This window comes from Malus sylvestris, chromosome 8, assembly GCF_916048215.2.
Source record: "Malus sylvestris chromosome 8, drMalSylv7.2, whole genome shotgun sequence".
In the NCBI taxonomy this organism is placed as follows: Eukaryota; Viridiplantae; Streptophyta; class Magnoliopsida; order Rosales; family Rosaceae; genus Malus; species Malus sylvestris.
In genome coordinates this window covers 9,742,434-9,760,152 of record NC_062267.1, presented here as the reverse complement: position 1 = coordinate 9,760,152, position 17,719 = coordinate 9,742,434, and the positions used below count along the sequence as shown (strand labels likewise).

The following is a 17,719-nucleotide window of genomic DNA, read 5'->3' as shown; positions in this document are numbered from 1 at the left end:
TGAACTACAGACAAGATGGTGAGTTTCAGTTCCAATGCTCAATCAACCTTTTGGCTTTTGCAACACATCATGCAATTATATATTGACCAAAGAATAAAGCACGCGCAATAATATAATGCAAGAGGGCAAGGGCCAAATATTAAAGCAGGCGAATATTAATTCCCCAGAAAAAAAAGGATTAAATGATGGTGCTCCACTCAGCTAATAGCTATCACTCCCCAAAAATAAATTATAATCCTACTTGGAAAAAAAAATATATATATTGTCACAGCTGCACAGACAGCAGTGGTATTATAGTATAAAGTTTTGGAGAGGAATAAGTCTAAGTTTTCACTGGTAACAAACATACATATAATATATGTACAATATCAATTCATATTTAACCACAATATTATGGCGTGCTACGTGCGACTTATACGTTTCAAATGTATTTATATGCGTGAATTGACAAAAGGAAAGGTAAATGAATAATCTTAGATCATGCTAGAGAAAACCTCCACAAACCAATTAATTAAAACAGCTGAATTCACATAATAAAATCGGTTTTTAATTTCGATCTACATTCTATTGAATTTACATTAAGAATAGAGAAAATAATATTTAATAAACAAGTGATTGAATCACATTATTGCTAACCTATTGTGAGGCTAAGTCCACCCCCTCCCACTTAGTGTAGATAATATCGTTTGTTAAAAAAAAAATCATTTGACAACTAATTCAATCATATTATTATGCGCATGCGAAATACTTTTTTATAATCAGCATTACACACCTTTTAAGATATTTTGAACGTGTTTAAAAATAAAAAAATAATATTTAATGAACAACTAATTGAATCACATTATTGTTAGCCTATTGTGAGATATTAATTAAAAAAATTATACAAAAAGAATTAATTATTAAAACCACCCACAGCCAGATCTTCTCGTCGACCCGTCCCTTCCCTCCTTGTCCTTCACTTCTCTTCCTTGCACCCATCCTCCCTGCAGACCCACCCATTCCACTCCTTCTCCCTCTATTCTCTCCTCTGCACTCACCTTCCCCGCACACCCACCCATCTGCCCGCTCCTCTTCCACCCATCTGCCCACTTCCAATCACATTCCAATCAAACAAATAAGAAAGAAAGTATCTATTTTTCGTTTGTTTTAAGCTGACTTCCTGTTCAAATCAAACAATTAGACCAAATCAATATTTGTATTAGACCAACAACTAGATCTAACCATAATTCCTTCTAATTTCTGACAGTGGACATTTTTCAGTGAAATTTTGCACAATAATCCCCAAACACAATAATCCCCAAAAGAAGCTTGCACGCAATTAAACCTAATTCACGATGGGGTTCGCGGGGAGCTCTAGGTTTCTGACGGTGAGATTAGCAACTGTCCGAAACAACGCCGGATAAAGATTCGAAAAGGAGGTTAAGAAGAGGAAGAAGAAGACGAGGCGAGAGAAGTAGAAACCGAGGAAGAGGCTGATGAGGCAGCAGAGGCCGTGGAGTAGTAGCCTTAACACCGTCGCCGGCGAGTTGTCGTCTGATGTGGAGTCCAACGGTGCCGATCCCCTAAAGGTGTTGCTCCGTCAGGTGAGGTAGCTCTGGTGCAAAGCCGAGAGCTTCATAATCTCTCTCTCTGTCTCTCTCAAATCCTAGAGAGGGAAAGCCGAGCTAAGAATTGGAGAGGTGGGCTTGTTTGTTGTGTGGTCTCTGGAGCTAAGAATGGGAGGGAATGGGTGGGTTTGCAGGGAGGATGGGGGCAGGGAAGAGAAGGTAGGGGTTGGGAGCCCATTTTTTTTTAATTTGTTAATTTTTTTAAGGGAATTTTAACGAAAAGTACCTGGTACGGTTCACTTTAACGAAAAATCATATTTTTACACTAAAAAGTCAATCCTGGTACTATTCATTTTACATTTTATTTTGTCCTTATCATTAAAACTCAAAGTTTTCAAGCCCTTTTCATTAGTTTTCCTTTTTTTTAATATTCATGTGGGCCCTATATTGACACGCAGTCATTGTCCACGTGGACGCCACATCATCAGTTAACGGCAGAGTTAACAGTTTGACTAAAGGATGTATGAGACTGTCCCAAAATTAACACTTTAAGTATGACTCTGAGATAAAAAAAACTTCATATACCAAATGTTAAAAACCATGAAACTTGTTAGTAGTAAACTGAGATTTACCCAAAGTAAAAATAATCACTAAAGTTACCATGTAAATTTCCAATGGTACTGAATATGGCCATTGTTTTAGGAGGCAGATTCTCTGCCCTCCCACTTCCCGTGTCCTCACGTGCCCTCCTGTTTTGTGTAGTCACGGTTAAGTCACGTCAACATTTTATATTATTTTTTTATAGAAATAATAAGACAAAAAAGAATAGTAATATATAATGTTGACGTAGTTTAACCGTGACCACATAAACAAAAGGGCACGGGAAGTGGGAAAGTAGAGAATCTGCCTCCATTGTTTTATCCATTAATGTCAGCTTTCTGATGATGAGATCACGGAGGCTTGGTACATGGCACGATCAAAAGTCAAGCCCTAATTGTAAGATGTTCCAAATTCAAAATGTGAAAATCACATAGCAAGGAAAAAGACGGTATCAAACCGACCATAGAAACAGAATTTTTATTTCATTGACAAAGAATAAAAAAACATTATAAAATAATCAAGACGGCTATACGTTATCAAAGTACATATATATATAATCTTGCTATATTTTTTTTTACTGAGTTACAAAAAGTGCATTTATAAATAATTAATCCTAAAACAAATTAGAAAAACCTAAGACTTCAAATAACAACATACCCTAAACAACCATCCCCTTCCAAGATTTTTATTTTTTTAATATAAGAGGACGATGATCCTTGTTTACAAAATCATTTAAATACAAAGGTATTGTAACATCCCACATCGTCCAAGGGAATGAATCCTGTAAGCCTTATATGTATATTCCCATCTCTACCTAGCACGAGGCATTTTAGGAGCTCATTGGCTTCGGGTTCCATCGAAATTCTGAAGTTAAGCGAGTTCACGCGAGAGCAATCCTATGATGGGTGACCCACTGGGAAGTTCTCGTGCGAGTTCCCAGAAACAAAGCCGTAAGGGCGTAGTCAGGGCCCAAAGCGGACAATATCGTGCTACGGCCGAGTCGAGCCCGGGATGTGGTGGAGGCCCGAACCGGGATGTGACAGGTATCATTGTATTTGTATCTCCTTTCTGATCTTGATGCCAAACAAGGTAAAGTTACCATGTAAATTTCCAATAGTACTGAATATTAGACCAGCTATATTGTCATTTCTGGCTTGCTTGGTAATTCGACAATGTCTTAAAGCATTTCTACCCATGCTAAAGTGACATGGCTAGATTCCAAATCCAACCCAAAATACACGGAAAAGATCCTAGAGATCTCATGATTGTGACCGTTAATCGTACATCGTGCGGTCAGAAATAGTTAAGTACTATTTATATTTAATTTTAAATTTTGAAATGATTTCTCACCGCACGATATACGATGAACGGTTATGATCACGGAATCCCTAGAATCTTCAGAAAAAGGATCCAGCGAGGATCCTTTTCCAAAATACACGTCCAAGCATTTTGGCAAGCCATGATGGAGTCTTGGCAGCAATGATTTCGATTCTAGGTCTAAGTCCAAATCTATGGAGTTAATATTCATAATGGATGGCGCAGCATAACTATTGCGACATATGCTAAATTAGTCTCATCCGTTGAGTAATTGGTAAATAATAATTGTTATGACATTAACTATTCACAATGGTGGATAGTGGTAAAAAGAATAAAGACAATTTACTATTTAAGTGAATAGTAACTGCCGAGTCCACTCCTAAAGCCAAATCTATCAAATGGATGGAAATGCTCTAAAGCACTCAATAATTATATTATTGGACCCAGCTACACACACACACACACACACACACACACACACATACACATACATACATACATACATACATACATACATATCTATATAACCTGGTTCATCATTTTGATATCCTTATAAATAGTATATACATTTTCATAGTGCTTGCAGTTAGCAACTGCAAAGTGCAGAAGAGACCATAAAAGCCAAAGGATAAAATGGCGAAAATAGCCTTGGGAACCACCGGTGAGGCTGCTCTTCCAGAAGTCTGGAGAGCCCTTGTGGTTGAGTTTATCACTACCTTCCTCTTCGTCTTTGCTGGTGTTGGATCAGCCATGGCTACTGGTAATTTACAAATTAACACCCAATTAATTATATGCCATTGCTTTATCCTTTTTAGTCTTTCAATAACTATTTGGTCTCGCCACACGCAAATGTTCCACCTTACGAGAACATACTCTGATTTCAAATCTCATGTAAACCACATGAGTGGTTGATTAAGAGAAATTTTCAAATATCTGGTATTTAAGTTGGTGCTTTACGTGTCATAATACAATACAAGTAGAGGAAAATGAAAAAATATATTTTCTGTCAGTGGCGGAGCCAGGATTTCGGGTTAGGAGGGGCCTCTCACAAATATTAAAAGAAATTAAATCGATAGTAGTTACAAAACTATTAACCAAAACATCATAGTATGTATATGAAAAGTAACCAAAATTCAAAATAACATAGCATTGATAATATTACATATTCCCAATAATTAAAATAATTGTCCTCGACGAGTTTTCATATTTTGAAACCGTTGCATGATAGCCTCGTCCTCTATACTATTAAAAATATCATTTTCAATATAAGCAACCAAACAATCGTTCATCCACAAATCACCCATTCGATTGCGTAGGGTGTTCTTAACAATATTCATAGCAGAAAAGACTCGCTCTACACTTGCTGTTGTAACCGGTAAGATGAGTGCCAGTGTCAAAAGCAAGTACACTAACGGATAAGTATGATCTTTCTTGGTTCCAACCATCTTTTGTGCAAGATCACTAATTCCTTTCAAATCTGCAAACTCACTATTAGAGGTCATGTCCCAAATATAATTCTCAAGTTGTTCTTTGAGTAACTCAAGATCGTGCTCTGAAAAATCACTTGGATAAAATTGGGCAAGACGCATCAATTTTTCTTTGTCAAAGGCAGAGAAAGAATTACTTGGACTTAAACATGCCACACAAAGAAGTAGTTCAGTATTCTTCTCAGTAAATCGATCATTTAACTCAGTGAGTTGTTTATCTATGACATCGGTGAATAAATCAACCCGATAATGGTGCACGTTTGTGATGGGATGAGCTTTTCGGTTTGGTCGCTCTCCACTCGTAAAAATATCATCCATGCTAGGAATTTTAATACGATTCTTGTCACAAAAGGATGAAACTTCATCAAATAAGGATTCCCAACCACTTTCTCGCATCCTTTGCAATCTTCCTTTGCATATATTGACCAAGTTCATTGCATTCACAATATCTTGATCCTTCTTTTGCAATGCCTGCGATAAATCATTTGTGATCCCCAAAACCTTTTTCATCAAGTGTAGACCAAAAATAAAGTTGAAAGATCGAATAAAAGTCAATAGAACCTTTGCTTCAAATTTTTGTTCAGAACTTGTTCCATCTTTTCTTACAATCTCAAGCACTTCTATCGTTGATGAGAACATGTGAGCCAAGCTGATTAAACAATTATAGTGAGAGCTCCATCGCGTGTCACTACCCTGCTTAAGAGTAGTTTCTTGATTCAAACATTGTCCACTTGAAAGCTCGTTATTTTCTAGTGCTTCCAAAACTACATGAGCATGTTTCTCTCTAAGAATATCACGATGCTTAGAAGATGCCACCACAATATTCACCACAGAAGAAACCATAGTAAAGAGATCTCCAATTTCATAATTTTTTTTTGCCACTGCTACTAGAGCTAATTGAAGTTGATGAGCAAAACAATGAACATAAAAGGCAGACTCATTCTCATTTAAAATTAGTGCTTTAAGGCCATTGAACACACCTTGCATATTACTTGCCCCATCATAGCCTTGCCCACGCAATTTTGATATGCTCAATCCATGTCTAGAAAAGAAATCATCAATGGCTAACTTGAGTGAGGAAGCTTTAGTATCTGCAACATGCTCAATACCTACAAAGCGCAATACAATGGCCATTTGCTCATTTGAAGACTTGTCTCGTGATTCATCAACAAGAATGGAAAATAAAGAATCATTAATATCACTAGTGATTGCACTGATGATTTCATATGAAATAGCAATTGAGATGTCCTTCTGAATATCAGGTGATGTCAATTTCAAATTTTCAGGAGCATTTTCTAGCGTGACAGCCTTTATACCCTCATTATAATGACGTAGCCACCGTAGAATTTCAAGAAAGTTTCCTTGGTTGAGTGAATTTTCAGATTCATCATGCCCACGAAATGGAAGACCTTGTTGTAAGAGAATTCTACTAACACCAAATGATGTACCTAATCGAGTTCGATAATCAATTCGATCTTGGTCAGTTTGTTTTGAGATAACTGTTTCAATATGTTGTTTTTGGTTTAATAAGGCTTCACAGTTTCTCCAAGCATTATTATGAGAACTATTAGGTCCTCCAACATGAATTTCTAGTTTCTTCTTGCACTTCCAATTCTTGAATCCGACTCCAACAAAAGTATCCCCACCAGATTGATCTCCAATATCAGGTTTGAAGAGATAACAACATAAACAATAGGCAGCATCCTGTGATGTGCTATACTCCAACCAATTAGGAAATTGAGTAAACCAAGCAGGATTGAACCTTCTAGGCTTTGTCCCAAAATTTGTGTAGGAAAATGCATGGGTTTTTGGTTGACAAGGTTTATTTTGGAGATAGGCTCTTCGAACTTAGTCTCGAACATTAGGATGATAACTCAAAATCGGTCTACGCAATCCAGGATCATACTGGAGAGTTTCCGAGTTAATTTCCATAGAATCCACACAAGTTTGTTTTGAACTACTTTCATTGTTCTTTGGACTCTTTGGAGACGGTTCTAATATCTCAGGTTGTGTTTTTCTTTTGAAATATCTTTCCATAACTGAAAAGTAAAAAAACATAGATTGACTAACTTTAAATTAAAAGAAATATGAACATATATGCTAATTTTACAAACTAAAACAAATTAGGCAATAGTTAAGAGAAATTGCAAGACATCAATTTAATCATAATTTATAAACAAAAAATTGTAACAGGAATTGAGAGTAAAATACATACTTTGGGTTGTTGACCAATTAACTAAACTTCAATGTCTTTTTTATGGAATGATGGAATAATTGAATTCTTTAATCTGCAAAAAAAAATATTATTTGTTAAATTAATTTACAATTGTAGATGACAACATATATGAATTAGCAAATTGTAAAAAAAAAAATTGAAAATGACAACTATGAAGATTCGAAGTTCATACTCTTGAGGATCATGGAAATTGAAGACTGATAGATTGATAGACTGGTTGAAGATTGTGACATGCTATAGATGAGAGAAGCAGTGTACGGCTTGTGTACCACGGGAGGGATCAGACTGAGAGAAGCAATGTTCTGACTATTTTTTCAAACTAGCAGCAGAGCAACAGTCGGCTAGAATTAGAGAATAATAAAATACTAATTTTTAGTATTGGGAAAATGAATGGAAGATGAAGTGTTGGAAGTTGGAATAGGTTATAGGTAGGCTTTAGGGTTATTTAAAGAGGGCCGGATATTCTTAAAATATTTAAAGAGGGCTGGATAGTTTGTCTAGGAAATATGAATGATTTAACTGAAAATAATAAAATAATAAGTAGTACTAATTTTTAGTTATAAACAAAAGCCGGATGGGCCTAGGACTACTGTGGTCCTATGGTCCCTCCGCCCCTGAATTTTCTGTTCACTTACTATGGCACATGAAATACCAACTCGAATACTGGCTACTTGGAAAAATCTACTGTTGATTAATGAATCAAATTACAACGAAAAGTTCATCATCATATCATGGACAAAGATCCAAGATCACAATTTCTTTGTCGCCTACTACATGATTGCTAGTCATGTAATGTTTTTTAACAAGCACAGATAGATATATTTCATTAACATAAATCGAACAAATATAAGAGTTGATATATATATATATATATATATATATATATATATATATAGGCTCTTTATGGAAATGGCTTCTCATTTAAAAAAAGAAAAGAAAAGAGAATTAGGTTTGTTACCCCTTACTTTAAAGGTTTCCTATATATATATATATATATATTCTCCAGTAACAAATTTCTTGATCTGTAAAGAAATTCGCATAGTTATAGAAATAAAAACCCTTACATGACTACCATAATTTTGTTTATATTAAATATGCATAGTAACTGTCTGAGGAGAAATTTTTCCTGTCTGAGCTGTGTAATTTGGTGGGGCAGATAAGCTAGAAGGAGATGCACTAGTGGCGTTGTTTGCCGTAGCTGTGACACATGCACTAGTCGTGGCCGTGATGATATCTGGCGGTCACATATCTGGCGGCCACCTTAACCCTGCCGTCACGCTTGACCTCCTGTGTGGCGGTCACATTACCCTGTTTCGATCTGTACTCTATTGGATAGATCAATTGTTAGCAGCTGCCGCAGCTTGTTACCTTTTAGAGTACCTCAGTGGCGGATTGGTGAGTTTAGAATTTTTCATCCACTCTAAGTAGAAGTTAATTTTTAGTTATTCAAATCTAATCCAAGTTCAAATATCATTTATATTGTCATGTTACATATCACAAAATTTAATTGTTATTTTTCTTTGCAGACTACTCCAATTCATTCACTTGCAAGTGGGGTGGGCTACTTACAAGGTGTGATATGGGAGATTGTCCTCACATTCTCCTTGCTATTCACAGTCTAGGCTACAATAGTCGACAAGAGTGGATCTCTTTATGGATTGGGCCCTACGCTAACTGGGTTTGTTGTCGGGGGCCAATATCCTAGCTGGCGGAGCCTTCTCAGGAGCTTCAATGAATCCAGCTAGGTCCTTTGGTCCTGCTTTGGTAAGCTGGAACTGGACTGACCACTGGGTTTACTGGGTTGGTCCTCTCATTGGTGGTGGACTTGCTGGGTTCATTTACGAAAATTTCTTCATTATCGAACAAACTCATCTCCCAATTCCCACAGTGGAAGATGCTTTGTTAGGTTAATTTGCAACTCTGCTTCTTATGAACTCTTTTGGAGGTGCTTTTAAAATCACTAAAAGCGCTTTTGGTGAAAATATTTTTGGAACCAATCCTTAGTAAAAATGAAAGTAAATTCTAGAAAAAGCACTTAAAGTGCTTCCTAGAAGAAGCACATAACTGGTGCTTCTTGCAGAAAACACTTTAACTGCTTTTGGAACCAAAAAACATTTTCTCTAAAAGCGCTTTTAGTCATTTTAAAAGCCACATCCAAACAAACCTTATGTAACTGAAAAGTTCAACCCCAAAGCTATTATATATATTTTGATTTTTCCTATTCATGCCTGCATACGACTAATCGTAAGTTAACATTATTCTCAAGCTAATGTAGAAAAATTCAAATCTCTCTCTCCTTTCTTTTTGGACCAAGCTTAAGCTTCACAAACCCCCTTGTCCATTCTGGCCCTACCCATGGCACTGTGGAGTAGCGGGAAAAAAATAGAGTTGGGAATGTAACGATGAATGTTCATATCATAACATATTGTTGGAATCATTACGAATGGAATATAATTTAGGAAACTTTAACGAAAAACTCTCAATACTGTTTACTTTAACGAAAAATTACATTTTTATACTAAAAAGTCAATCATGGTACTATTCACTTTACCCTTAATTTTGTCCTTATCGTTAAAACTCAAAGTTTTCAAGCCCTGTTCATTAGTTTTCCTTTTAATTTAGGTACACAGAATTGTGACAATATTAATTGCATAAAGCATCATTCCTACTAAATGATCACACTAATAAATAATCAACATAATGGTCATAGAAACCGATACAAATAGGAATTACAATATCTTCGCTCAGAGTGGAAATCCAGAGTATACTATAATATTACATGGTCGTGTGATTGTTAATGAAGATTTCTCGGACCAGAGTGGGCACTATTCTGTATATGCTTTTACCAGTCTCTCTAAGAATTGGTTAAAATAACAAAGATCAAATACACAAAATGCATGGAAAATATGTTTACTCTAATCATTCTTAGTATAAAATAAATTGCATGCAGCTACAGATATTATAGATTATTATGATACTTCATGACCTACTGAAAATGTCTACCTTTGAAGCAGCTTTCTCTCAACCCATGAATTGGGGACAACACAGGGTTAGAAAAACTCCTGTCCCTATAGTTCAATCCCATTTTCTCTTCAGGTGACCCCTTTGCCCTCCACACCTTAAAACTCTGGTCCAAACTTGCACTATAAACCAAAAACCCCATTACAATTCTGTCCGTCTCTAAACAAGCAGCCAAACACCCGACAGGTCCTCTATGCCCATCCAATACAGCCAAACACTCAAGGAAGCAACTCCCCTCCCCTCTCCTCCAAATCCTAATTGTTGTATCCTCTGACCCACTAAATACCAACTTCTCGACAGCCACTAGGCATAGGACTGCAAAGTTGTGAGCTTGTAAAAACCCACAATGGTTAAATCTGTAGGTCAACTTCTCCTTCTCCCAAAAATTAATGGTTCCATCTGAAGACCCAGAGTACAGGAAGCAACTAGAGTTAAGTGATGAAGTACTTAGGGCTATGGCATTTACGGGGTAGTTTTGGAATTTCAGTGTCATGGTGAGAGTGTGAGAGTTTTCTCCCAAAACCCTCCAAATTTTTACAGACACATCAGAGGAGCAAGTGAAGACACACCCATCCTCTTGGTTCACCAAAATTGCATTGACATTGTGTTCATGGGCCACAAACGAATCGACACAGTTTTTGGTTAAAACTCTCCAGGCTTTAACTGTTGTGTCATATGAGCCAGTGTACAACAAACCTTCTGCATGGTAATATGCTAAGCATGAAACACAGTCTTTGTGTTTTAGGGTTTTTTTTGGATTTTGAAAATAAAGGAAATGATTTTTTTTTGGGGATGGAAGAAACCTTTTTGGATTTGAAATTATCTGTGGCTGTGAAGTTCCATATTCTGATTTTGTGGTCTTTATGTATGGTGAAAAGCATGTTATACTGTAAGCCAAAATGCTTCTTACTTCACCTTGCCTCCATGCACGGATTCTGGTACTCTTGGAGCCAGTAAAGACTACTCTATGCTGCCTTGAAATTGCAATGGAGTATATGGTGCCTTCGCGGTGGTGGAGGGAGGCAATGCAGTTGTAGAGAAGTGAAGGGGATGGAGTTTGGAGAGGGGAGAGGGTCCATGGGGACTCTGGGCTTGGGGGCATTAGGGCAAGCATTGTGGTGAGGGGGATGGAAGACATTGAAGGGCTGCTAATTAACAGGAGAAGTTTTTGAGAGTGACGGGAACCCGCACCTCAGCAGTGCAGGTGATGTTCCCTTCCAATCCAATAACGCCATCTGTCCCATTAAAGCCAAATAATTTTATCATTTATAGAATAGTCAATAAATGAATTTTTTATTTTAAAAAAAAAAAACTCATTCCCGAGGCCCTTCCCCAACCTTCTAATCATCCCCCAATTCCTCTCAGCCCCTGGCATCCACCATCGCCGCCCGGTTTTTTCTTGTAGCTGCCGGAGAACCGACGGCTTCCGCATGGTAAAGATGAGAATCTGGAATTTGGTTATGGGTGGCTGTCTGCTGCGACTGCAAGAGCCAAGAAATAAAAATTCAAACAAAAACAAGTTTCTCCGAATAGATGGAGAAGATGAAGATCTAGAAAATGCAGGGAAACAAAAACAAAGCATTATAATTTCATCCCCTGCCTTGTTCTTTTTTTCTTGCTCTCAGTTTACCGGGAAACAAACAGAAAGTTTTCTACTTTTCCTGGTGTTTGAATTTCTGAAAGACTGATAGAGGAGAAGAAAATAAGCATCGGGGTTCGAACTGGTAACAAAAAAACTCGAAAGATTGGTGGATTTTGACAGAGAGGGCCGTTTCTTTCAATGCTGAAAAAATTTAACGACAGTCAAGGGAAATTACCCAGAAAAAAAATAAATAAACAAACAAAAATGAGAAGAAAATTAAATCCCTCTCTCTTTGGTTTTCTCCCTGCTTTAATCCATCTCTCTTCTTCTTTTTTCTTTTGGGTCTTTTGATTTGATTCCTGGGCACCATTTTCTTTCCCTCTTTAGCCTTTCAATTTCCCTTCAAAGACAGAATCTTGATATGGTTGGGCCCAAAGAATCAAAGAATTGAACAACAAATGTGTTGTGGGAATTCTGAGTTTTGAATCTTTTTCAAATTTCAGAGACCCCTTTTGCTTTCAAACTTGTTATCTGATTCTGGGCAGCAGTGATCAGATTGGTTTTAGAGAGAGAGAGGAGAGAGATTGATATGCATCTTTTAGTATGGAAGCCAATATCTAATTGTGCACCTCTACCAATGGAGAAGAAGACCAGGAGGAGGAGAGACAACGGTTCTGGTTTGGCCGTCGACGCCAAGCGGAAGCTGTCGGTTCTCCGGCAGCTGCAAGAAAATACCGGGCGGCGATGGTGGCTGAGAGGAATTGGGGGGATGATTAGAAGGTTGGGGAAGGGCCTCGGGAATGAGTTTTTTATTTTTTTAAATAAAAAATTCATTTATTGATTATTCTATAAATGATAAAATTATTTGACTTTAATGGGACATATGGCATTATTGGATTGGAAGGGAACACCACCTGTATTGCTGAGGTGTGTGTTTCCGTCACTCTCAAAAATTTCTCAATTATCAGTTGGAGATCTTGGTCATACATGAATTGCTGATCATTAATGGAGAGGTCATTGGGGGTGTCTTCTATTGCATCAGTTTCTTCTACATCTTTGAAGCCAAAGAGAGACTTCTTGTTAAAGAATTCCATGGAATTAGGGTTTTTAGCAATTAGCAGGAGGGGTGGGGCTAGCTAGATATAAAAGTTAGAAGGGGCGATGTATTATATATACTTTCAGTTTTTCTTCTTTAATGCAATATATATAAATGACTATATATATGCTATACTTTGATTTGGAAAATCTGTTAGGTAGCATCCATTACATTTAGTTTTTTACTTTTCTTTAATGAATTTCCTCTTCCGAGTTCCAACCCCACCGTCCTTATCCTATTAACATTAATTTGGGTAATAGAAAAGGCTTGTATAAAATCAATTCAGACACATATTTAGAGCACCCCATCAATAAGCCGACATATTGCTGGTGGTTCGTTTTGATTTCTACATCAATAGTAGGTGAAGGTGGAATGGTGAAACAATATTGTAGCAAGATACAGTTGGGAGCATTTGATGAGAGGTAGCTCGGATTATTTGATTAACTTATACCTCCATCAACAACTAATTGTTTGTTGTCATTGACTCGTAAAAGAAAATCTTCATCATATTAACTTATGTCTTGTTGAGAGGAAAATCTTCATCAGATTAACTTATGTCTCGTTGAGAGAGAGAGAGAGAGAGAGAGAGAGAGAGAGAGAGAGAGAGAGAGAGGCTGATATCATTATAGGAAGAAGATGATTACAGTACTACAATTCAGAGAGAATTTCGACGCTGATACTATGTTAAAATAGAGAGAGACAACAAGGAGAGATTGAGGTATAGAGATAAACTGATGATTTCAGTATACATAGGAACATGATTACAGATGCAATTAAGTACAGAGGAATGTTTGCTTTTTAACCAGACTCCTTAATAAAAAGACTTAACCACTCTTATCTTTCACTAACACGATATATTAACAAACTAGACTTCCAGATTCTCTAATCAAATGAAACCTGTTAACTGTCACATATGCATGGGACTAGTACAAAGTTTATGTCCCCAACTGTGTAATTTTCTTTTTCTGATTCAATCCTTGCGAAGTTTCCTTAGACTAGAGAGTATATATATATGCATGAGACTTTGTGAAGCTAGACGCCATGCCTAATACTAATATTGACTAAGCATTGACACAAAAGTCCCATGGAAACCATATGGCGCCCCTTGTGGCAATCCTATATCGAACATTTTGCGGATTGTATCTTACTAAGTTGATTTCAATCCATTTGGGTGTGGGATTTAGAAATCCCTTGCCCAAATAGAGCCTTAAGTTATTAATTTGACTAAAAAAGACTGTAAACTAAAATGAGATATGAATTCGTTAGTACCCCAGATGGCGTAGAATGTGATTGATCCTCCATATATAATTTTACACATACAAATTTACCCATGCCTAGGGCAGATCCATACTTACTGAATTCACTCGCCCACTATGGATTGCGATTTGAGTCGCGCAACCCGTAACGCTATGCACACACCTCCCAGTTCGCCGGCGTTCGTGTCCTAGGTCGGCGATGACCAGATGCGAAGCAATAGATTGGAACACAATTTCATGGACAGGGGCAGGGGGAAAGGACTATTCTGCAACCGAGGCCTTCTCCAGATCAATAATTTTTATTTCCCCCATTTTTATTAAGGAAAACTAATGAAAAGGGCTTGAAAACTTTGAGTTTTAATGATAAGGACAAAATAAAGGGTAAAGTGAATAGTACCAGAATTGACTTTTTAGTGTAAAAATGTAGTTTTTCGTTAAAGTGAACAGTACCGGGTGCTTTTCGTTAAAGTTCCCTTTTTATTATCCAAATCTATTTAATTATTTGATGGCCTTTTTTTTAGGTGAGTGATTATGGAGAATATACAGTAAAAAAAAATTAAAAGATAGAGAATGAGCATTTTTATTCACCATCATAACTAGGTGTATGCTCACTATACACCTCATTATGTGTAACGTGTCTTTTCACCTTAGTTTATGGTGCTGAATAAAAATGCTCTCAGATAGAGAAGATAAAGACTAAAAACAATTTCAAGGATAAGCATAATAACATAATATTCATTATCATATGTATTTCTGTAACATCCCGTCGCTAAAAATGATGATTTTATAATTTTAATATGTGATTTTACGAAAATACCCTTTGAGGCGAAGATGTTTGACTTCTGTCGACCGTTCGAAGTCACAATTAATGTTTCCGATTAGATTTTGAAGCTACAGACATATAGGCGAAATCCGTTTGCGAGTCCGGATTATAACGGTATAATTACGGACGTTAGAAATTGTTTCACTAAACTTTAGATTTAAAGGAAAATTTAAATTCCACCATGTGGGAAGTGTAGCCAATTAGAAAATTAGGCAAGAATGAGTGGACCAATCAGACAAAAGGGGAAATGACCAATTAGAAGAAAGGGTGGACAACCAATCAAGAGAGGGGATCTCCCTCTTCCCCTCAGCCACACCCATGCCCATGACCAAAATCGGTTTCGACTCGGTTCTAATTGCGGGTAATTTCCACCAAGTAATCCAACGAAATTCACCCATGCTCTACCTGGAAATCATCCCTTAACCTCCATTCTTCCATTTTCACCCAAGATTAGGAGGAATTTGGTGGTAACTTGTTCTAAAAACCGGCGGTGGGTGTCGTGAGACATTGCTCGGGATTCACTAATTGTGAATCAATCTCCTTCAATTACCACTACCAAAAAACTTCCCTAGAACCCATGAAAAAAGCCCAGACAGTGGTGGAGGCATCGGAGCAAGTTTGGAGGTTGAATCGAACACACCCAAGTATAGGGTTTCCGACGGGTTTTAACAAAAGTGAAGTTCTTCCCGGCCTAATTGGCCTTGGTCACAGGTATGAAAGTTACTCTACGCATTGAGATTTTCATTCCTGTAAATTTTGGTAATTTTTGGAAATAGTTGGATTTTCCAGCGAGTCGGGGCGGCGCGTGCGGTGGTGCTTGGCCAAGGGGCCATCGATGTTATTCTTAGACTAAATTAGATGCATTGTGTTTAGTTTTGGTGATTGTATAACGTAGGTTGATCGTTTGGACCTAAATTCATTACGATACGTTAATAGATATTTATACGAATCGACGATCCAACCGTTGGATCATCACCTAACTTTGTTACATTATAGTACATAATATTTGAGGACCACAGAAACTTACGGATAGGGACTCCGATTCACGGATTTTCCTGAATTGGATTTGTAAGTTTATAAAATAAATGTTAACCACCACTTGGTTTTGGACAATTGGAGGAGATTTGACCGTTGGATCGTAATGAAATTTTAGTATGTTATTCTAGAAGCATAATTTGAATCTTTGGAAGTTGCGGATTGGAAATCTGATATGTGAATCTTCCGGATCGAGTTATATAAGGTTGTAGACCCTACCGTCGATCTTTGATAAACGGTTGACTTGTGGTCAATGGGTCCTGAACTATTTTAGAATGCCCTTAAGGATGCGTTTTATAAGAATTACGTATTCTATTGATAAGAGTTCTGAGATGTGATTCGATAATTGGTCACAGGCGCCAATCATTCGAGACACCTCGATGTGCGTGCTAGAGAATCATAGCGTGGACTCCAGGTGAGTGGATCTTTTCCTTTTTATCGTATGTATATAATTGATAGTTCCACAAACGCTTCTAAATTGATTTATGCATGTCACTTGCAAATAATTATTGTGAACTACGAATAGATTGATCCCTGTTTAGGATACGTAGACAGTCTAACGAGACGTTAGATGCAACCATATAATAAATGAGACTAAATAATTGAGACAATAGCCTTGTTTGGGGAACTGAGCATTGTGAGGGACATTGGTGGAAAATGTGAGATTTAACTTTATGATTTGGTGGTTAAATGTTGTTCATAAATCAATGGGTGAAGAATCAAGAAATTGAAGTAAGGAAACATAAGTAATGGTAGTTAATTAAACTAGTGTCTAATTGAGCTTATCACCGATGATTACTTTCGAAAGTAAATAGTTCGGGAGTGGGGCGTTACAGTTTATGCATTTTATGCCATTTGTATATATGTTTATATATCTGGAAATATTATGACATAGTTGAATTTCAGATTTACATCATGGCATATTCATATGAATATTACCTGAACCTACTTATTATGAATGCTTTGAAGTGCCAAACGACGCTGCGGACGCCCAAGTAAGCTTTATGTGAGTACATGTTGATGATAGTGATGGTAGTGAGCATGATTGTGTTGAGATATATTAGAGCTCATAAACCTGCACCCTGGTGTTAGTGCTCCTGCCCGTGGCCAGGGCATAGTCCTTCACGTGATGTTCACCTCCCGCACCTTACTCTCACCTTGGATCCAAGGTAGGTGCACAGTCCTGTCATACAGACCACTATAGGTGGTTCCGACTCGTAGGTGACCTGCAATTATTCGCACAGTCTTCACGTGATCGTAACACTTGAGCGTACTTACTTACACCCAGTCCTGTCGTACAGACCACTATATGTGGTTCCAACTCGTGTGCAGGGTTAGTGCCGTACAGGTCACTTTAGGTGACTCCGGCTAGATTGATTTATGAGCTATAAATAAAGTCGTACAGGTCACTATAGGTGACTCCGACTTATATGCTAGCAATGATTGATGAGATATATGATGAGCTATGGATAAGTCGTACAGGTTACTATAGGTGACTCCGACTTATATGCCAGCAATGATTGATGAAAAATGTGATGAGATATAGATAAGTCGTACAGGTCACCATAAGTGATTCCGACTTGCATGCTAGTATGGTTTATTAAGCACATGATTATTTATATTGCTAATGAGATGCTGGGTAGTGGTATACTTCTGGGTTTACTGTTAGTATACTTTTGATTTCATACTTCTATGTAGTATGATTTGCTGGAAACTATA

At 37.2% G+C, this 17,719-nt stretch overlaps 2 pseudogenes; one reads left to right on the top strand and one right to left on the bottom strand.

The window, feature by feature from the left end:
• The first annotated feature begins 4,097 nt into the window (after window positions 1-4,097).
• LOC126633210 (aquaporin TIP4-1-like) lies at window positions 4,098-9,098 on the top strand (annotated as a pseudogene).
• Window positions 9,099-10,173: 1,075 nt separating this feature from the next.
• Window positions 10,174-12,670, bottom strand: LOC126631336 (protein JINGUBANG-like; annotated as a pseudogene).
• Window positions 12,671-17,719: the final 5,049 nt, after the last annotated feature.